The sequence below is a fragment of the Macrotis lagotis genome, chromosome 1 (assembly GCF_037893015.1).
Source record: "Macrotis lagotis isolate mMagLag1 chromosome 1, bilby.v1.9.chrom.fasta, whole genome shotgun sequence".
Lineage (NCBI taxonomy): Eukaryota > Metazoa > Chordata > Mammalia > Peramelemorphia > Peramelidae > Macrotis > Macrotis lagotis.
Genome location: NC_133658.1, coordinates 2,245,666 through 2,269,100, shown reverse-complemented (window position 1 = coordinate 2,269,100; position 23,435 = coordinate 2,245,666).

The following is a 23,435-nucleotide window of genomic DNA, read 5'->3' as shown; positions in this document are numbered from 1 at the left end:
TTCCTTTCCCCTCCCTTCCTGATCCCCTGGCTACCAACTGGCCTCTAAGGACATGCAGAGATGGGTGGCACTAGAGTGGTCCTTGTTCCCTTCCTTTCTCCCCCTTTCTATATCCTCCAATATCTACATCCACTCTCCTCATTGTGTTGCTTCACTTTGCATGTCTTACCTTGTTTATGTCCATTCCCTTGCCCTAGGCTTCTGGAGGGCACCTGACACAAGGGTCTAACACATGGGAGGAGCCTTGGGACTTGTCAAATGAACAAACGAATGAATGAATGAATGAATGAATCTGTGACAGCTCAGTCCTTCTCTAGAAGGGCTACTAGAGTTTTGGGATGTTCTCCAGTTTATCAGCCCCCTTCTGGAAGATGCTGCCCATTGAGGCTGGAGAAATTGGAGGGATAATAGGATAAAAATGGAAGAAAACATGGAGGCCTACATCAAGGACAAAGTTGGGAAGGTAAGCCCCAGGGCCACTGGAAGCTCAGCTGGGAAGCTCCTATGTGTGACCTGAAGCACAATTTGAAAAAAAAAAGAATTTTGATCTTTTGCTACATTTTTTTTAAAAGGAAATCTAATACACAATCAATGTATCTATCAAGTTGATTGTGCTAAATATGCTGTATCCCCCATAGCTCTTAACTTTTTCCTTCAATCCATTTTAATGAGGTTTTACTGCTGTGTTTTTTTCTCAGATCTATCACTTCCCACAGGTCACAGCCCCTTTCTTGTGACCAATGTGTGTAGTCAGGTGGAACAGATGAATGTCAATGGTTGGTGGCATTAGTTGTCTCTCTGATATTCTTTAATTTTATATTTCTGATCCAAATTAGTCTCTTAGCTTTTAACTAATAGTTATGAATTTGAAAGTTGTCTCAATGTGTAAAAATGCCAGTCTGCTATGTCATGGCCTGTCTCCTCCATCTAAATGTTGACTTGGCCCGTGCCAATACTCACTGGTCAGCTCAGTGATAGCACCAATACGTTCCTTTACCTGGATCAACAAACTACAAGACAAGAGACATCTTGGATGAGGAGAGAGGAAATCCTATGGCTATTTGTAAACATTCCCTCTCCAGCCTAAGCGGGATTCTTGTCAATAGGAATTTGAAGCAAATATTATAAGTTATGAGAGGATTATATTGTAGAACTATGTCATCTAAGTGAAATACCATTGTTTACTTGACTCACTTTTATGATTCTTTGTCTTTTCTGTATAAAATGCCCCCCCCCCCAATTTTGTATCAGGGTTGGCATTTGCAAGAATGCCATCCATCCATGGGTTATTGGCAAGATCCTAGAGAATAAAACCTCATTTGTAAAACTAACTGTTATTTCATTTTTAGCCTAAGAAAATTATAGTTAGCAGTTGACATACCTGACTCCCCTCATCTGCTTCCCCTGATCCTCTTCCCAGTTTGTTGAATAGTAGCCAAGGAGCCCCAACCTGAGTGCACCGACTCTCTCCTAGTTCTGGTCTTTGAGCTTGACTGGGCCCTCATGGCAGCAAGGCTATCCTTGTATATTCCTCTCTAATTGATTCTCTGATCCATTCTTCACAGCAACTGTTCTGAATCTTCTTTTCCCTCTTTTTGCCTCCCCAAGGCACCCTTGCTGCCTCCTTCTCAGCCAATGACCCCATACTCCCCCCCCTAAATCAAGGGCATCCATCACCTTCTCCCCTTTGCCTCCTGACATCATTCTCCTCCTTCACTCTAGGTTCTGGTGAACCTTCCCTTTGCCAAAGCCAGTTCTTCCAATATGGCAGCAAAGTGGTGAGATCAGTGCTGCATTCAGAGGCTGCCTTACCTGGGATACACCTTGTGATTCCAGGACCTGGACAAGTCCCACACCCTCTCACCAAAGATCCCAGGGCTCAAAGAGTGTAGCATCTGCCTACTCCCTGGGAGGTGAAGAAATAAAATGTCTGTATAAAAGCAAGGTCATCATTTTGTTTTTATCTCCTACTACTGTCACTGCAGCTCTGCCCTCAGGCCTCTGTGGGAAGTAAGGAGCCACTGGGCATTATCTGTTTGGAGGGGTCTGGGGCCCCTGGGAGGCTGAGAGCAGTTTTGAGGTTCTGAGAAAGGAAGCTCCATTTCCTGCACCGAACCCAAGAATGCTCTAGGGCTTCATCTTTTCTTTCCAGGTCAGGCAGGGGGCTTCTGCTCTTGAGGATGGATGAATGGGCAAGTTTGGATGCCCTTGCTATGTCTGGGCAGCTGTTGGAGGAGTCTGAGACAATGTCTCCATGAGTCTTTTGTACAACTAGAGCTATTGAATATTCTATATACTCTCCCAGGGATGTGGGCTCATGTGTCTTTCTGATCTCCTGAGGTAATTTCTGAAGTATCTCTTCTGGGATCTGTGGCTCTAAAAATCCAAAGATCAGCCTCCAAGACACTTACACTGGATGGGTCAGCACCAGGTAGGTTAGAGGGGGCCCAGGGGAGCCTCAGGGTGACTAGTGGGATACTGGATTGGGTGGAGGAGGTTTGGACTGGATGAGGGACCACCAGGCTGAATGAGTATGGGGGAGACTGGAGGGAAGTTATGCTAGAAGGGGGGGTCCAGATGAGGAGGGGCACAAAGCCTGTGGGGACTCCTCATGCAGCCACTCACAGCAGGCTGCTCCTTCCAATTGGCCGCCTGAAACATAAAGGATTTCAGAATTCTGAGCTGAGTTTCTGGTCATTGCCTTCCCTCCATCTGGCCCTACTGTTACAAGAATCCCAGGAGGTCTTGGGTCCTTTGGAGACCAGAAGGGCCCATGAGCCAAGGGGCCTCCTTTACAGCCCTTAGCAACCCCAGGCTGGTGGGCAGCCCCATGAGGCTTGCCCCCGAGTCCAAGCTCCTCTCTTCTCATCTATGCAAAGCAGATGATTTCTAACCCGACTGTTTCTCCAGGGGTTGAGAGATGGACCTCTCTGGCTGTCAACCTGTCCTTTGGGAGTTTACTCTACTTTTTCAGACTGAATGCCATCCTTGAGCTTTCCATAGTCCAAAGAACCATTCATGTCTCACCTCTGCTTGTTTGCACAGGAAATCCCCTCTTTGCCTGAGATACCATTCCTTCTCCAGAAGTCTCAGAGGAGGGAGAGACTCTTTAGTCCCACCAGAATTCCTAACTTTAACAACCTAGAACCTCACTCTATGGCCTTGACTCGAAGACTACCAGTGATAGGACAATCATTTCACTTTGGTTTAAATCCAAGGATTTAGGAGGCTTTGCTTCTAGAGACTTCCTCTCCTTGTTTTTCACTTATTACTCTGAATTTTGCTCCCTGAGATCAAGAACACTAGCCTGGCTTCCACAAGGCCACCCTTTACAACTTATAAATCTTCCCCTGTTATCTGGGATCAACATATCCAGTCTTTTCTTACATGGCAAGACTTCATGGCCCTACCCCATCTTGGATATTGCTTCTTCTGACCCCTCTTCCATCCATCTGTGTCTCTATTGGGTTCCCAGAGTGGAACTTAAGCCTCCAGATGGAGTCTATCCCAAGACAGAGGACCCAGGTGCCTCTCAGGGCCTTAGCCTGGACCCCACAATTCCCTCCATTCAATATGACATTGACTTTCTTGCCTGGCCTATCCCATGACCAACACCCATGATTCCAGGTCTACTGGAATCGTTTGTGCCAACATACGACCATCTTAGCTTTAACCTGTGCCATATTGATAAAATTGATGCCTGAGGTTAGGAGCAAGACTTCATATATTCATCCCTGGGGAATTTCATGTTATACTACTTGGTCCTGTCAGATGCTGAGTTCTTTCTTGGTCTTGAAATGTCCTGTGCTGTCATTTCCTTCTGACTTTAGTGTGGTCTGCAGATATCCACCATTGATGCTTTTATTCAAGTCAGACAAAAATGTCAAATTATTTAGAGCAAAACACCAATCCTGGGACCCTCCTGGAGACCTGCTCAGGTGAACCTTCTCTTTGATTCTGGTCACTTAAGGTGTTTCTGAATCCCTCAACCTAGCTGTGCTCTTGTCCAACTACACTTGTGCACCCTTTTCATCAGGAGGGCAGCAGGAGAGCGAATCAAACACTTAGCAAAAGTCTCAGGAATTCAGAGTTCTCGCCTCTGCGTGTTCTCCCTGTTCCAAAGCCAGTCTGTCCCCCCCCCCATTCTGGATGACACCATGTTGACTTGGCTGCTTGGCATCTTTTCCAGAGGTTTCCAAAGCACCCCATTAGTAACAGACCTAGAATCATCAGAAATTGGAGTCGAGGAGTTGGAGTTGACCCATAGTCTGTGGTCTCCTTTCTCTTCTTTTCATTGGACATCAGGACTGCCTTTTCTTTCTTCCACTTTCATGGACCTCCCCTGGTGGGGGCTCGCTTCCTACCTCTTTTCCCTGAAATCCTCATCCCTGTGCCCTTGCCCGCTTGCCTGACACTTTGATACATTGTCTTGACTGACCTCAGACACTTCTATGACAGCTCTGTGACCTTGGGCAAGTCACTACATCTTTGTTTGCCTCAGTTCCTTCATTTGTAAAATGGAGATAATCATAGGACCTGCCTCCCAGGGTTTTTGTGGCAATCCAATGAGATAATAGTTGTAAAAGTGCTTACACAGGGCCCTCTCAGAGTGAGTGCTGTACAAACACTTCTGTAGTCCCCCCCCCACTTCCTGATACTCTGGACATGGCGGGCTGTGGGTTCTGTTCAGGGAGGGGTTCACACACACACTCACTCAAACACACACACACACACGCGTGCACGTGCGCACACACACACTCTCACTCAAACACACACACACGTGCATGCGCACACACACACTCACTCAAACACACACACACACGTGCACGTGCGCACACACACACACACTCTCACTCAAACACACACACACACTCACTCAAACACACACACACGCGTGCATGTGCGCGCACACACACACTCTCACTCAAACACACACATGTGCATGCGCACACACACTCACTGTGCAAACACACACACATGTGCACGCACACACACTCACTCAAACACACCCACACACGCATGCACGCATGTGCACACACACTCTCACTCAAACACACACATGCATGCGCACACACACTCACTCAAACACACACACGTGTGCACGTGTGCACACACATACTCACTCAAACACACACGTGTGCACATGTGCACGCACACACTCACTCAAACACACATGTGCGTGCGCACATACACACTCACTCAAACACACACACGTGCATGCACACACACACGTGCACATGCGTGCACACACACACACACACACTCTTCCTGACCTCAGGAAGGATAGCTTGTTTCTCCCTGTGGCCAATCTCACACAAGTGCCCATGGAGATAGACAAGGAGGAGGCCTTCTTGGGGGATCCACCAGGAAGGTTTGGTAGGTCCGGCTGCCAGACCTGCGGGAGGTTGCAAGTCTGACATGCAGGGTGTCTTGGGGGGTCACGGTCCCAGGTAGCCTGAGAGTCTAGGTACCAGCTTGGAGAAGGTCCCCAAGATGGGAAGGCCCAACTACAAGGTGGCTCATTACAGACCCCTCTAGACACTGGATCACCAAGGTTGGGGCTCACCTAACAGTTCCCCTTGTGGAGGGTCAGCAATATGGATATAGACTGGGGTGGAGTCTGTGGCCAGGCCTCCTTGGCCTTTCCTTAGGCCTGTCATTTAAAGGGCTCTGATAGAGTTGGGTCAGTGTTGCAGAAACAACAGAGCTTAGCACCCAGGAAGAGTTAGGCATGGCAGAGGGTGCCACTCAGCCTCCGCGAGGGTCTCAGCCAGTTGGATTGAGGTGGGGTACAGGGGCCACTTGTCCACATCCCACCTTCCCCTAGAAGCCTTTCCCAGGCTGCTTTCAGACTGGGCCCTTGATGATCCCCATCTGTCCTGGTCCTTGGCTTGGGGGATGGGCCTCTCCTTGAGGGCAGGGCCGAATTGTTCCTTTCTTGGTATCCCCAACCCTTGCCACAGGACTGGGACATAGGGGGAGCTTAATAATTGCTTGCTGATTTGGCTGGACTGACTTTCCTGAAGTCCCTGGGTGATGATCTTCTGATTCCAGGTGAGGCTGGCCTTTCTGGGGGTCTCTGAGGCCCAACCATCTAGACAAGAGAGTCTCCTCTGGGTCCAGGGGCTGTAATTCCCAGGATTCTCAGAAGCCTCAAGACCATGAGCAGCCACTAATTAGACCCCCCCCCAGTAGTGCCAGCCCTCCCACATGGGTAGGCCCAGGACACTGGGGGTGGGGGCGGTAGCTCCCCATCTAGGTACCTGTTCATCAGAATTCCAGGGATATCCTGGGGCCTTTCATTAAGCGGGGCAGGCTTCATCCAGCCCCTGGGGGATGTTTTAATATTATCTTTGCAACATATCATTAAGTCAGATTGCATTTTTATATGCAAGGAGAGGTGCTAAGATACCAGCCTCAATTATTCATCAGCTCACTTCAAAAAATCACTCCAGATAGGGTTGTAAGAGGAACAGGATTAAAGAGAGTAAGACAAGGCCTTATTGCTCTTCTATGAGGGGATGCCCGCCCTGGGCGAGCTGAAGCGGGGATGGGCCCCCACACAGGTCATTGGACCCTCTGATTCCGGGGGCAGATGGCAGGCTCCGGGCACCCTGGCCTCCTTCATCGGCCAGGGTGGAGCCAGGAGGAGGCTGTCTGGTTCCTGACTGGCCAGAGGAGCCAGGGACTGGGGTGGAAGGGGCCTCCTCTTGTTTCAGTGGAGACCCCAAAGCTTTCACTTGCCATGGAGGCTCCAGCCCCATGAGGTTTCTCAGCCAGAAGTTGGGGAAATTTGGCTTCCAGACTCTGGGGAGAAGAAGAAGATGCTGGTGTCCAGAGTTAAGCCCCCTTTTCCCTGGCCCATCCTGGAGACCCTACCCCTGCCTTGGGTTGGCTCTCTCTGGTTGGAGAAGAATTCCATAGCTCCACCACTGCTTCCTGTGTCAGAGATGATGGAACTTAAGCCTAAAGTCCAGAGGGTCCTAGGGACAGGTACTTGAGAGGGTGAGGTGGCTGCCTCCGGGATGGGGTGGGGAGGTGGCCTTGTGGTGGTCCTCAGGAGGACGGGGGTGGAGCAGGTTCAGAGAAGCAGGTTCACAAGGAGTTCACATGCACAAGGAGGTCCACTGGAGGCAGAGGGCAGCCTGGGGCAATGTCCTGGGGGAGGCTGGATGGGCCCCTAAGCCCCCAGATTTGGTTTGCCTTGGGCCCTGGGTCTGAAACACCCCCCTCATCTCCTCCTGTAGAAACCCATCCTGCCCAGGGCCTCTATCCAATGATGCCTCCCCCCAGAAAGCCCTTCCTGAGTTTCAGAACAGCCAGAGGACCCAGCCTGGTCCCCCCACCCACACCCCGAGGGTGGTTTTCTCCAAGTGGGTCTGGTCTCTCCAGTAGCTCGGTGGGGGCAGGGGCTGAGGCTGGGCATGGGTCTGGGCCCTCAGAGATCCCAGACCACATCTTGGAAGATGGGCTTTTACGGCCTTGCCCTGCTCAGATAATACCCTTGGTTAGCCAGAGGGTCATTTCTCTTAATCTAGCTCACCACCTCTGCTGTCCTGGCCTTGGTACTGACCCTTGCCTAGGCCTGGGATGCTCCCCCCCCCCCCCCCCGCCCGTCCCCTGCCCTGCTTCAGGGAACAAAGCTCAGACCAAGTGCCATCTCTCCTGGTCTCCTGAGGATGCCAGTGTCTTCTCTAAATCCACATGAGCTCATTTTTCTAGATTTTATTTAATCCCCCTCCCCTCCCCTCCCCTCCCCTCCCCTCCTTTCATCTGTCTCTGCCTCTGTGTCTCTCTGTCTCTGCCTTTGTCTTTCTCCCTCCATTCTCCCTTTTTGCTCTTGATTCTTTCTAAGGCAGAGTTTTCTGGGGGTGGGGAGAGATAGAGAAAGATGAGTAGAGGTTAGGGACAGTGGGTCCAGGCGGGACCTCTACTTGAAGTCTGGAAACCATTGAGGAGCCCATCAAGGTGTGGGAGGCTGCCATCCTGGTGGGTCTATTCCAGGATAGGGGAGAAGCAGGGTAGGCTGGGCAAGGCTTGGGATCTGGGGAGGGAGGGCCCCCTGCCTACTCTGGGTCTTTCCCCAGCTCTCCCCACCCCCAGATGAAGAAACTGAGGCTCAGGATGGGGGGTGGGTTCAATGGGATCCGGCCCCAGTAGCTTAGGACATCTCTGGCTGTATGCAGAGAGACCTCAAATGCAGAACCAAGCTTCTTCTGAATTCTATATCCAGCTCCAAGCCTGGCCTTGGTGACCCAGCTGGCCAACCTGGACACAGAGGGCTCCAGGGTCGGAGGCTGACAGATGAGGCACAGAGGGCCTTGTGGGGTGCAGGCTTTCTCTTCCCTGGGTCTCTGGGATCCAACTTGCTGCAACAAATTCAGGGTCCACTGGTCCACAGACCTTGACAAGAGGGGAGAGTGGGGTTCAACCCTGGTGGTCTCTCCATGGCTTATGGAAGAAGACTTTGGGTCCTTGGCTTGACCTTCAATGCCCTGCACCTTCTGTCTCCCCCCTTGCCTTGTCTTCTACTACTTCATGCTCTCTGGGGAATGGCTCTGTCTAATTTCCCACCCCTGGACCTTTGCTTACTCCTTTCCCTCCACTAAGGATGCCTTCCTTGACAACTTAGTAGTATTCCCAAATCACATACACCCCTTCTATTGCTCTGGTGCTCAGAGATGGAAGGTCCTATTTAAAGAAGGAAAGGTGACTTGTCCAGGGTCACCCAGCTAATATCTGCATCAGGATTTGAACTTGAGTTTCCTGGCAGCACCTTCTCCCCAACCTACAATGTCACCAGGAATCTCCCAGAAGCATCTCACTGCTCGTCAGCGGTAGATCGGGGACCTACCCCCACCCCCACCTCCTCTCCAGTTGGGAGGCCCCCTAATTTGCTTATTTTAGGCCCTCCCTGTTGCCCAGCAAGGGGGGAGGGGGGCCTGCTTCCTGAGTTTGGGGTCTGCACTAAAAGAGTGAGGAGCAGGATTTGACTGCAGTTCTTCCAGACTCCATGTCCTCATCCTATTCACTGTCTTGGAAACACGAGTGGTTACTAATCATTTTCCTGGGCCTCAGTTACCCTGTTTGTAAAACAGAATTTTTTTTTGCCTAAAATATGCACAAGGAGGTCCCTGGGTCAGACACCGACTCTGAGACATTTGGTCTTTCTTGGGGTTGTTTGGGGGTCTTGCTGCCCTCCTGATGTGGCCAGTCTTTCTCCCTAGCACCCCCATAGCACCTCTTTACGCAGAAACTTAGCTCACATGGCACTGGGCACCTCCCCTCACTGCCTTCTACTTGGGGCACATCTTGTTCCTCCCGCCCCAATCAGGGCCAGATGGAGTCTGTGCAGGCGGGTTCAGTGGCTTGGCCAACCCTGGCCTCCTATTGCCATGTGCCAACTAGCATTCTGGGTCGAGAGCACCCGTATCGCTGAGCTCTTCCCTGGCAAGAGGTTCCCTGGCTCAGGGCTGGTGACAAGCGGATCTTCGGAGATGTGCCCAGAAAGTTGGGCATTTTTATCTTGGGCATGGTGCCATGAAAGGCATGTTTATTGGGGAGGAAGGTTTGAACACAAACTTCTTAAATTAGGAAGTTCAAGAAGATGGGGGAAAATCTGTCTCATCTAGGCTTGGTTTTCTGTTTGTGTCCAGAGGGACTGAGCCAAAGAAAGGTGGGAGGCACCCTGGGGTCACCTGGGCCAGGCCCCTGCCCCCAGGCTTCTGGGATGAGCTCAGATGCTTTTCAATCCCCAGCTGCTCCAGGGAGGAGCCCCTCCTCCTCCTCCTCCCTCTCTCCCTCTTTTCCTCCTCCTCTTCCATCCTCTTCTTCTTCCTTCTCTCCCCCTCCTCCCCCCTCCTCTCCCCCTCTCTGTTCCCTCCTCTCCCCCTCCTTTCCCTTCTCTTCTTCTTCCTCCACCTCCTCACTCTTCTCCTTTGCACTTCTCCCTCCCCCTTCCCCTTCCTCCTCTGCTAAGACACGGCCCATGACCTGTGGTCCCAGAGACCCTCCAAGACCAGCTCCTTTTGTGGGCTTGCTGAAGCCTGGAGTTCAGCATACAGATTCTTCTTGGAACAAACTTGGCCACCCAATGCACAGATGGCAAGCTTATCAAATAGGAGATTGACACAGAGGTGGGAGGAATAGCTAATGTGCCCGATGACAGAATCAGCATCAAAAGGATCTTGACAGGTTGCAATGATGGGGTGAAAAAAACCCCAAATGGAAACCATCAGGGCTGAAGGGGGAGTCTGGAAAAACGAGGCTGGACAGGAGTCCTGTGAATAGCACTGGGGGCTCAGATGGCTCTCCAACAATCTGCCACCAACTTCTGTCCTGCACCCACCAGGCTGGGGAGGGAGGGGGCCTCCTAGTCTCACCCAGACCTGAGAACACATATCTGCGACTTTGCCCTAAGCTTCCAGGGGCTGGGAGCAGCCTACCCCACCCTCTCTGCAGCTTGATGCCCCTGGCTCCCTCTCCCTCCTTCCCCACCCTGCACTCTTTCCTTGTTTCTGACTCTGTCCCTTGGAACTGGATAGAACAAGTCCCCTCCCTCCTCCATGTGGCTGTCCTCAGATGCTCCGGAATCTTTTCTTCTCTAAGCTTAGGAGCCTTAGATGTGAATAGCCCTCATATAGTATGGATTCCAGGCCCCTCCCCTGGCCCCTCCAAGGTTCAGCAATGCCCTTTCTCCTTGGTGGTTCTCAGAATGGAGCAGAATTGTCCAGATGAAGGATGACCTGGCAGAATGTGCAGGCCCCACACCTCCCTCTCCCAAAAGTGTGTCTTTCTCTTAAGGCAAAGGAAGATCTCAGGAGGGGCTCCCACTGGTCCCTGCTAGGTCCTTACATTTCTTGGGGGCGTTTTGTAACTCTAACAGCTAATACCTGAAATGATCTGCATAGATGTTCTAGCCCTTGCATGCAGCTTTATCGCCTGCTGGGGGTGCTATGGCTTGTAAGCCTCTCCCTTGCTCGGGAGAGGCTGAGGATGCTTTGCGGTGCTCTGGCCGCGGTGCTCTGGCCATGGTCCTCTGCTAAGGACTCACTGAGCTCTGTAGCAGAACTCTCAGTCCTGCCTTCCCCCTCTGCACCTACCCCCCTGCTTGCAGCTTCTGATCTCCTCCAGCCTAGATGACTGTCCTGGCCTCTTCACTCCACTCCATCCTCATCTTGCTGCTAAAGGTATTTTCCTTAAGTACAGTGAAGAGCCACCCTGCTTCCCTACTCAATCAGGTCTATGACTCTCTCTTGTTTCCAGGATTAAATTTGAATACCCTAAACAACCTGGCCCCAAACTGGGGCTTCAGTCTCCCTGGGCATAGCTCCCTCTCCTGCATTCCCCTGGAATCTGACTCAACTGGTCTTCTCTCTGCTCCTCATGACTACTCTTCACTGATCTCCAGGCCTTTGCAACCACCCTCTGCCATGCCTCAGTGGCCTTCCTCCTGCCTCCCACCTCACAGGGAACCTCTCCCTGTGTCAAGTCTTACCTTCTGTGTGGTCTTTCGTGCACCTATCACCTGCCTGTGTCCTCCCCCCTCATCTTACCTTGCCTCCCCCACAGCTGCCTTGTATTTTGTGTGTGTGTGTGTGTGATTTGCTTTGTATTTCTACAGTAGTCCCCACTAAGAGGCTGCTCCTAAATTAGAATTATTTCCTTCTCTATCCTTGTGTCAACAGCATTCAGTTCTTGCACACAGTAGGTGCCTAATAAGTATTTGTCCATGGATTCACTGCTTCATGGGTAGGGTCAGCTCTGCCCCTTGACCTCATTCAGAAGTTTCCCGTAACCGCATCTCTGAACATTTTCTCTGCCATCTCCTCTCTTGTCTTCCCTGGGCCTCTCTGTTCCATTGTCAGGCCAGGGCCTTATTTGAGTTGTGACCTCTCATCTGAGCCTGTGGCGAGGTCAGTCTCCTGTGAGTTCTCTTTCTTCAGATTGAAAAAGGACTGAAAGACTCTGGTGGGAAGATTGCTCAGTTGGCACTGTGGCATCCTCTTTGTTCTAGGTCCACTGTGGGGGTTTCACTGGCTAGTAAAGGTAGAAAGCTACTGACCTGTGTCTCACTGATCACCACTTGGACTTTGTCTGACATTCACGGCTGCCTATGACTGGACTTACAGTTCTTCTCATCCTTTTCTCCCTCCCTCCCTCACACTCCTTGCCTATCCTGCTCTCCATCACCCTTGCTCATTCTCCATCCCCATCCTGCTTCCCCTCGGGTTCATTGAGACCCTTCTTACACCCCATCCTGTTCCCCCTCCATCATTGCTCTTCATCACACTCCCCCAGATCACGTCTGACTCGGGCTGACTCCAGTGGGACCATCACATCTCTCATCTTGGAAGCTCCATGTCTCTTAATTAAATGCAAGATGGCACTGGCTTTCTTGGCAGTCATATTTATCACATTAGTGACTAACTGAAATTGTAGTTCACTGAAACCCACAGCCCCTTTTAGGGAAATTGCCTCCTCCTGCCCCCACGTTGATTTTTCAAACCCACATCTAACAATTTACATTAATCCCTTTATGTTTTTATCTTCTTTTGCTTTATCCCAACACACACTATCCTTTCACCAATCTTTTGGCATCCTGACCTGGTCCTGTTTCTGTTCTATCCTGTCTCTCTCTGTGCCCTCTGCCAATCTGTTAAGGCATTGATAAGAATATCAGAGGACTGTCAGATACCACAGGGCCAGGCCTTGGCAGATCTGTGAAGGAGGTCTTTTATTCTGAGGTTGGACCATTCCTGATGTGTTGTTCTTTGAGACTGGCTCCTTGATTAGCACTGACTGAGGAAAGAGGGTGAGTGGGGTGGATGGTAATAATGATAATAAGAGCTTTGTTGGTGTTGGCTGTATTTAATGTTTGCAAAGCCCTTTACCTGTATCACTCTCATTAGCTAAAATAATGGTGAAAAGTCTCTCTCTTTATCTCTTCCCTAGCTTTCTCCTGAAAACTCCCCTCCTCTTGGGGGCCTTATCCAGTCCCTCTTCACTCCAAGGCCTTTCTTTGGGTCATTAGGCCCTAGTGATCCTGAGCATCTCCCCCATTAAGCTGTAATCCCCTTGAGGGCATGGTTGACTTTTGCTTCTTTTTGTATGTTTACAGCTTATCCTAGGGTCTGGCACACAGTAGGTGCTTCATCAGTACTGCCTGCCTGGCTGCCCTTCCATTCCAGGACTTCAATTGGAAGGACTTTGTCTCTCCCCCTTCCCTTCTGGCTCTCTTTCTTTTCTCACATATATATTCCCCCTTCTCCCCTATTCAGACTCACCCACAGAAATGAAGTCGACCACTTTGGGCAACTCTGCCTCCCTTAAATCCATTTCATTCACAAGTCAAGATGTCATCTGGAATGTCACTGGTCCTCTTCAAAGGCAAGGACCAGTGACAGCAACCGCACCCTAGTCCCCATTTACTTACCATGCTGTGCCTCAAGTTTTCTCCACCCATCCCCCTTCCTTACTAAAGATCCTCTGCTTGGAGTCTCTGGGCCTTCTCTGCCTCTCTGGGGAAAACCTTTACCTTCACAAAGGTTAGATTAGAGGTGAGGTTTAGCATCTCTTATGTGCTTATAGTGCCAGGCTCAAGCTCCCTGATAAGTGCAAGGGCTATAAATGACAAGAAAGACAGTTCCTGCCCTCTGGGAAGTTTGTGTTCCAATGGGAAATAGAATAGAGAAAAGGAAGATGAAAGGTGGTGGGAGGGGGCACAAGCAGGGCAAGATGGAGAAGTGGTCCAGAATCAGGAGCTGAGCCTTACAGACGTGGGTATCTCCTCAAATGAGAAGAATTCACCACTGGTGGAGACTACTGGGATGAGCTGGGCGCTTCCCATGGCCCAGGGCTAAGGCATTTCTTTCCAGACAGATTGGGAGACTTGGCAAGATCAGACCCCCACAGAACTTGACAGGCTAGAGCCTTGGGCTATAATCCAACAGACATGAATGTAAAGTCATCTTGAGGTTCAAAAAATCAACTAAGTATGAGGTGGGGGTGTCACAACTAGGTGCACTATGACTGAAATAATTCTGGGGGTTTCAGTGAATTGGGAGTGAGCTCTGAATTGATTAAGAGCCCAGAACAGTCACAGAGGTTCCCTCACTCAGCCAGTGAGTCCTTGCAGCATCCAGGAAGAAGGAAGTGACTCTGTTCTCCCCAGATCCAATGGAAAGATTGTGGTCAGTTTTGGATGCCACATTTTAGGAATGACCTTGACACACTGGAACTCATCCAAAGAGGAGAGGCCAGAAGGGACTTTAGGTCTAGGTCATGAGGACTGAGGGAGGTCATGGGGTATGCATGAGTGGGGGCACAGAAGCTTTGGAGTGGGGTCTTGATATGAGTGGGTCATGATAGCCATCTCCAAGAATCCCTCCAGACAAGCCTTTGACTGGCTAGTAGGTCAGCATCTCCCCAGTATGGAGAGACATTCAGTAGCCGTCCCCTCAAGGGCATTGCCTCCTGCCCTCAAAGGTAATGCTTTTCATTTCTTAGTCTGAGCTTCTCCCCTTCATCTTGGACTCCACCAGGAGAGAAGGCTCGCTCTTCATCTGGGCCAGACACCCCCAGAGGCACATGGAAGAACCAATCTTTGTTCTGCTAATGAGCTGTTGGCCAGCATCAGGCCTTTTCAGATAGAGAAAAAATCCTCACAGTGGAGGGAAAAGCTTTGTCTGCTCCTATTTTTAAGAACTTGAGACAAAGCTTAGACATCCTCAAAGAACCATTGAGTCAACCCCAGCGTAATGGAGTAGTTCTAGCTGAAATTGGAAGGACTCTGGAATCCTTGCTTCTTGGGGATCAGTCTTTTGTCTGGGCTCCTTCTTGCAGACAGCATCACAAAGGAGAAAAAAGGACTTACTGCCTTTTATTCAATTTCAGAGCCTATTATCTATGCTGCTTCATACAAAGCATGAGATTTTACATTTCACAGAGAGGCCCCCCCCCCCTGAAATGTCCAGGGGTGGTGAGTGATTATTTGGTTTAAAGTCTCCACGGAACTGAGCCTGGTGCTCTATTTGTGAGCTTGAAGGGTCAAATTAATATGCAAGACAAGAGTCAGTAATGGTCACTTAACAGTAGCCTGTCCTCTGTCCCAGGGGGACCCAGGAAAAGGATCAGAGAGGGCCTGGGAGATCATGGTCTCCAATCCCCTTCGTGAGGTCCAGAGAGGGAGGGTCACTTGCAATTTATTTTCTGATATATTATAATGTATCTATAAATAATCCATAAATCAATGAAAGAAAAGAAAAAAGGGACAGATCCTGATAGGCACCATTTTCTTTGCTTGTGGTGACAGAAGACATCTATGGATGACCCTTTAACCCATGGAAGGTCCTGGTAAGAGCCCAGGGGAATGGCTCTTTCTGCCAGGCCAATGGAATTTTGAAGATAGCTTCCATCTGACTTGGGTTTTCTTGACTGAATATAATGACCTCTAGATTGTAAAGGATGGAGGAGAATGGACATCCAGGATAATTGAGGAAGAGAGCAACAGGCTACCCTCAGTGCATTCAAGTCACTTAGTAGTAGTAGTAGTAGTAGTAGTTGTTGTAGTAGTAGCAGCAGCAGCAGCAGCAGTAGCAGCAGCAGTAGCAGCAGCAGCAGCAGCAGTAGTAGTAGCAGTAGTAGTAGCAGCAGTAGTAGTAGTAGCAGTAGTAGTGGCAGTAGAAGTAGTAGTAATAATTGTTGTTGACCTTTTTGATTGAAGAGGACCATATATATCAGGAACAGGGAACCTCTGGCACTCGGGTCATCTTGGTCTTGTATTGCCAAGTAGTCTCAGGTAAGACTTAAAAGTTAGTAAATCTAGTGGCTTTTTAGGGGTAAGTGGGCTAAATGTTTCACCAAATACAGCCTACAAATGATATCATGAATATCCAAATGCCTCTGGTAGAACAAAGGTTCTTCAGTATATTATGATGGCATGACTTGTGTATTATGTCTATTGTGAGTATTGTGCAAAGGCATTCCATTCTTCTCACTGCTTCTCCCAGAACTGACATCATCCCATGGTCTGATTTAATGGGAAAGAGGACTTCCGGTGATGATCTGGAGGCTAAGGGAATCCTTGGTTTTATGGATGTGGGTCCTTCTCATATCAACATGACAGCCTAGCACTCAGCAATACCGGGCAAAGTACCAGTAACTGATTTTTACAGTGACAGATCAGCAGCAGCACAGTTTATCCAAACTTGGCTCTCAATGGTCTACTTGTCAGTACAGTGATTTTATGGAGATAGTCTTTCACCATTAAGGTAAGACTAACCTGTCTCACAGATGCTGGTGACAACATATCCAAACCTGACCTTGAGGCAATCCATCGGAAGGCAGATTCCATTGCTGACCAGTTGTTGCTAGTGTCCTCTGGGAATGGGAAATGGGAGAGGAACTTCAAGATTGGAGAGGAATGAATGATGTTTCAACAAAGACAAAACAGCCAACTTGCAGGATGTTGACTGGGCATGGAGGGGGTTCTCCTCCGGGATCTTTGAGTTCCCAAAGATAGACCAAGCCTTACTAGCCGCATTTCTTCCTTTGGCAGAGTAAATGGATCAAGGGAATGCCACAGGCAAAATCTCCTCAACTCTTAAAGCCTTAGAGAGAGTCTCACTATTGATCATTATTTATTATTATTGCTATTATTTTTCCATCTCTATGCTTTAACACGGGGCTTTGGGCATCATAGGGACTTAATAAATGCTTGTGGCATTGAAGTTAGTGTGGGCTGATGAAGTTGTCATGAATGACCTTTTTCTTCCTCTCTTCACACCAGCCTTGTTCCCATCTTAGGGTCTCGCTTTATTCATGTTCCTCGGGTCAGACCCAAGAAAGCAGATTCCCTCTGCAGTGCAGAGAAGGGGGGTACAGAAAACTATCTTAAGTACTTGTTCCACTCCCCCCTTCATATGTCACCAATCTCGGCTTGTTCTGTCCTAAACTCTGCAAGGAGATAATTTCCAAGTTTTCAATGGTGTTTATAATGGCTGTTTTCTGAAATCGTGCTTGGAAGGGATTTCCTGATCAGAGATACGAAATCGGAATGGAATCTTGGACTTAAAGGGCTTTCATTCTTCAAATCTGAAAAATCAGCTGTTTCTCTCTTTTCCTCAAATGATCAGGCTCTCAGTAATTGGAGGTGAGATGGAAACTGCAGCCCTGGCGGGGAGTGCTGGGGATTGACTGGGGTTTTTCAATCTCTTGAGCTATTTTGGGATGACTAGTACTTTGAAATTCTCCCTAAGCAGCATTTTGTGGACACTCCTGGGGCCTGAGAAAGTTCTGGAAATAGGTGTAAAGTGGGGTGAGGAACAGAGGAGGCTGGTCTTCGGGAACACTCTTAATATAATTCCCACTGGTTAATGATAATGCTAATAATGGTGATATTTCTTCAAGACCACAGGAATCTATTGGTCTTATTGTTGGTGAGGTCCAACCTTCTCTGACACTCACAGCAGTCACCCCCAAAGTGAGAAGATAGAATTCAAGAAATATGGTGGCTGAAAAACTCATCACCTCTGTGGGCAAATTGGTTCAGGGGCCTTGTGTTTAGCTAGTTGGGCATGACTACTAGTGGGGAATGCTTGAATGCCTCTTAGATGTGGGCATCATGTGTCCTTGGAGGTCTTTACACTCCCCATGGAGTCCCACAGTGATTAAGGATCTGAGACCTTATGATGCTTCTTAAAGATTAGAGGGTTGTTAATCATCAGCCACTAAGCACTGGGGACACAGAGGCAGGCAAATGACAGTCCTTGTCCTTAAGAAGCTCGCGGTCTACCCCGGGAAACAAAAGGCAAACAACAACGTACAAAGAAGGTATGGACTGGATAATCTGGAAATAACTAAGAAAGGGAAGGCACTAGAATTAAGGAGAATTTGAAAATTCTAGATTTTTCTTAGAAGGTGGAATTTTAGCAGGACTTAAAGGAAGCCAGAAGACTGAAGGTGTAGATGGGAAGCATGGGGGACAGGCAGAGAAAATGTCCTAAGCGAGTGGGGAGATGAAGTATTCTGAGCAAGGACCAGCTTGAGACCAAAGTCACCAGATCAAAGAGTAGGTGGTGGAGAGAAAGGGGCTTAGATTGTGAAGGTCTGCGAAAGTCAAAACAGAGGTCATTAAAAATGGGTTTTTTTGAAGAATATTTTGAAGAATCTTTTATTATTTTGACGCGTGCACAAAAGAGGTTTTGTTAGGGAGAGTCATTATGGCTCTTGCCTAAGTCTGATACTCTTTAATTCTATAGTTCTGATTAAAAATGGTTTTATCAGCCTTTAATTGAGGTTTGCAAGTCTGAATGTTAGCCTCTGTTCTCCACAGCATCTGTGTCTCTCGTGTTACACAGTGAAGGTATGCTCTTTCTTTATGAAATGGTCGTGTCCTCCTCCAATTGTATCTGCAAGTCTTTCGCAGTTGTGTAAACAATCAAAGTAAAGACCATTCTGAGAAGGCAGTAAACTGGTCTGGTTATCTGTATAAGAGACTGAGTAAATTCTTATCCTTCTGACATTTTGGAAAGGGAGAACTCCCAATGCTTTATATGTCTATATTATATGTGATAACATAATAGCAAGTCAGAAGAGGAGACAGCAGTCTTGTTGCTGGGTGGATCTTTGTCAATTTGGACATGGAACAGAACTTATGAATGGGTTAGAGGATCATAAAGTAACCAATGACTCCTTTATATACTATTGTGTAACCTGATTGGCTGGGTGTCAATATTTTACCATCCTTTGTGAGTTTTCTATAAATATTGTTTCCTCATTAAGCTCTTGGTTGGTCTTTAATGGTCCCATCCACCCATGAGTTTGGTAGGATCATAGAGGATAAAACTTCATGGATAAAGCTAACGTTTTGTTATTTCACTTTTAGCCTAAGAAAATAATGGGTAACAGTCTGAAGCTACTGAACTAATGCTTTCCTCTAGTCAACAAATCACATTGAATTTTCTGTTCTTTTCAACCAATTGTGCTGCTCTGGTCCATCATTGGCACCCCCCAACTCCTTTCCATGACTTTATCAAGAATGCCCTTGATATTGATGAAGATCATTTTCTTTTTTATTAGTTTTTTTTTTGTAAGGCAGTGGGGTTAAGTGGCTTGCTCAAGGTCACACAGCTAGGTAATTATTAAGTGTCTGAGACTGGATTTGAACTCAGGTCCTACTGACTCCAGGGCTGATACTCTATCCACTGTGCCACCTATGAAAATCATTTTTTTTAGGTTTTTGCAAGGCAAATTGGGTTAAGTGGCTTGCCCAAGGCCACACAGCTGGGTTATTATTAAATGTCTGAGACCAGATTTGAACCCAGGTCCTCCTGACTCCAGGGCCAGTGCTTTATCCACTACACCACCTAGTTGCCCCGAAAATCATTTTCAATAAAATTTTGTAGAAAAAAGCACTCAAGTAGGTAGTGATATATTGTAGTTCTCGTTCTTTTTGGCAATAACATCTGAGTTTTTTCTAAGTCTTCAATGTTCTCATTTTGTTATGTTACTTTGAGAATCAGTTTCTCAATGCCTTCCAAAACTTGGATTTCTAGCATGGATCCCCCGCACCCTGCACATTTGAGCCAGTCTTCAATGTTATATCTGCTTTGTAATGTAGAGCCCAGAGACTGTGATATTAGAGTACAATGTAGTGACTCCACTGTCATTGTTGAAATTTACTTAATGTATTCTCCTTTTTTAGAGATCTTTTCTACTTTTGACCTATTATCTTCCTTCCAATTCTGCACTTGTGTCATTAAGCATAACTTTTCATAACTGAGTATCTCACCAAACTTTCTTTAAACTCATTTTTTCCTTGACTAGCTCTTATTCTTATAGGAAGTTGAAACTACTCATAATTTTCTACCATACAGTTATACAATTTTTACAAATGAGTTTGTATTCAAAAATGGTGTTTCCCTTGGATGCCATAACTTTATGCTTGGCAAGGAGAGCGCATCTTTTCTGGCTAAGGAGTTTCTGAGCTATTTTGGCCTTATTGTTTTAATGATGGATTTGCATCAGTTAAACTTCCTTAGGAAATGGAGAACATACCAGCATGTTCTTTTTATCATTTCCTTTTTTTTTGCATCAACAGATTATATAAAAAGATCACACTAGAGTTGCTGTTCGTGGAGACCATATGTCTTCTCATTTTTATTCTTTCTTCTAGTTTGGTATTGGTTTTACTTTTGTTCTAACAAGCTGGTATTCTGCTATTCTGATTGTAGGCAGGTTTGGAAATGACTCCCACATCATCAATCAGTCACTTGCTATCCATTTAAACATAATTAATTTTTTGTAGTGTTAATTGGTGCTTGCCATATTTTACACCTTCTGATTTTTTTTTTAAAGAAAGCATTCATGACACCTAGGTGTGGAACATTTGTATAATTCTAGGAGTCTTGGGAACTCTCATTTCTTCCTGATAATGTTTTCCAGTGCATTTTTGGCCACTGTCCCCTGTTAACTTTTACACTGAAGTCACAGAATATGAAAATATGCTGATTTAATTTGCAGAGTCTTGTTATAGTCTTCATTTTTATTTACCTTTCCATCCTCTAATTCTTTTTGCTATGGTGTTTCTATAGAAGACTTCTTGGGAGAGTTACCATAAGAGATGACCAAATACTTCCTAGTGTCTACAATCACAATATGAAAAGGAACTGTACCAGTGTTTTTATTTGCCTCTTGAAGGGAATTTAAACTCAGTTCCTCTGCCTCCAAATTTCATTCTCTTTTCCCTGTATTTTGCTGCCTTACACTAAAAATGGAAGCATCAAACTCTAATTTGTATTTTCCCTTCAAGAAGCAAATAAAGGCATTGGGACAGTGACCCAAAGGGATATAAGATGTACAAGCTCTCTGACTCAGGCAACATCATTGTTAAGTCTGTATAATAAAGAGAGCAAGAAAAGGAAAAGGACCTCTACGAACAAAAATATTCATAGCAGCAATTTTTGCGGTGGCAAAGAATTGGAAATTGAGGGGATGCCAACAATTGGAGAATGGCTAAACAAGCTGTGGCATATAATTTGACAGAATATTGTGCTGTAAGAAATGATGAGCAGGATAATTTCAGGAAAAATCAGGGGAGACCTATGCAGACCCATTCAAAATGAAGAGAGCCGAACTAGGAGAACATTGCACACAGAAGCAGCAACATAGGATTTATGATCAACTGGGAATGACTTAGTTTTTCCAATTAATACAGTGATCCAAGACAATTCCAAAGGACTCATGACAAGAAGTGCTATCCCTTTTAAAGAGAGAGAACTAATGGACTCAGAGTACAGATTGAAGCATATTCTGTTTCATTTTCTTTATTTTGTTTTGACATAACTAAAATGGAAATATGTTTTACATGCCCTCACATTTATAAAGTATGTTCTATTGCTTGGCTTCTTAATGAGTGGGGATGGGATGGAAGGGAGGGAGAGAGTAAGAAAAAGGAGCTAATGAAAATAATGAAATGGCAAATAAATAAATAAATTCTGGCTCTGCTCCTTACTGTCTATGTGAACCTGTATAAATTTCTTTAACCTTTCTAGGTCTCAGTTCTTACTCTGCAAGTGAGGGGGTTGGGCTAGATGGCCTCTGAAGTGGTCTCTGAGGTCTCTTCCTCTCTAGGCTTGTGGTCCAGTGATCTGGATTAGATGGACCCTGGGGAGATATGCTTCAGCTACTCCAGTAGTAGGCTTATTCACTGGTCATGGAACAAAAATGTTACATTTAGAGGACCAGCAGTCATCTGGGAGCTTGAAAATATTTTTAAAAAATCCTTGGATTCTTGTTATATTCTGCCATCTTTCCTATCACTGTGGCAGAAGAAACCCCTGATGATGATGATAATAATGTCTTTTTCTTTGTTTCATGAGAAGTCAAAAGGTTCATCAGCAAATAGCCAGTCTACAATTATTTATTGAGAACTCCTTCTCTCCTCTTCCTCATCTCCTGTCACTTTTGCATCTTCTCCCATTATCTCTGCTTTTATCCCTATTTCACATGAAATGGAGTCCCTATTTCTTACCAAGGCAAACTCCTCTACATGCACCAGTGCCCATCTTGTCTCCTCAAACTAATTGCCCCCTGTATCATACCTACTGTTACACTTAACTTCAATTTCTTCCTATTTATTGACTTCTTCCCTCCTGCTTCAAAATCTACCAATCTTCTCCATTCTCAAAAACTATCACTTGAACCTGCTATCCCCTCTTCCATCTGATATCTCTTCTGCCCTTTCAACTCCATTCTTTCCTCATCATTAAACCAAAATTATTCTCTTAAAAGTTGCCAATAATATCGTAATGTCCAAATCTAGTGACCTTTTCTCTATCTTCGTTCTTCTTAATCTCTCTGCAGCGTTTGACAGTCCTCAATAATCTCTTCTCTTGAGAGTTTTGGTACTCCATTCTCTTCTGTTTCTCCTCTTACCTATCAGACCATTCCTCCAAGCCCTTTCATGGACCCTTAGCTAGGTCAAGCCCATTTGTTATGGGCATCCCACAGGTCTCTGTTCTGGCTTCTTTTGTGGTGATCTCATCAGCTCCTATGAATTTTAGTATCGTCTCTATGTTGATGATTCTTAAATCAATTTATCCAACCCTATTTTTTTTAGGGCTTATCTGATTAGATTTCACATATCCAGATATCTCAAAATAGATATTCAGTAGACATCTTTAATTCAACATACCCCAAACAAAATTCCACATCTTTCCTCTAAAATCCTCTACCCCATCCCTTTTCAAACTTTGCTGTTACTGGCAAGGGTACCATCATGCTTCCAGTCTCCCAAGCTAATCTTCTGCACACTCTCTTTCATACTACTCACCCAGCCATTCTGTGGCCAACATCTGCTGATTTGCAATATTTCTCAAATATTCCCCAATCTTCTGATACTGTAGGTTCTCATTATCTTGTGTCTAGGCTATTGCAGCAGCCTGCTGGTAGGACTGTCTGCTTCCATTCTCTCTCCATTCTGGTCCATCTTTATTAAACTATTAGAATGGCTTTCCTAAAGTCCTGTTAGAATCAGATGACCCCTCTCTACTCAATAAATACCAGTGTCTCCCTATTGTTTCCAGGATCAAGTACACAGGACTCTGTTTGACCCTTTATTTGGTCTGATGTACCTATACATCTTCTTGCACCCTGCACTTCTCCACGTGCTTTTCCAATTCATGACAGTGATCTTCCCACTGGTCCATGAATAAGGCATTATGTCTGTCACGCCTGTCATATTTTTGCCTCCTGAATTGCTGGACTCTTTTAAATCCCTGTTAAAATCCCACCTTCCACAGGCAGCCTTTCCCATTTCCTTTTGATCTATAGTTCCTTTCTTCTATTAATTGTTGCCTATTTATTTTGTAGAGAGATGGTTTGTATCTATTTGTCAGCTTGCTAACTCCTCCATTATACTGTGAGAGCCCTCA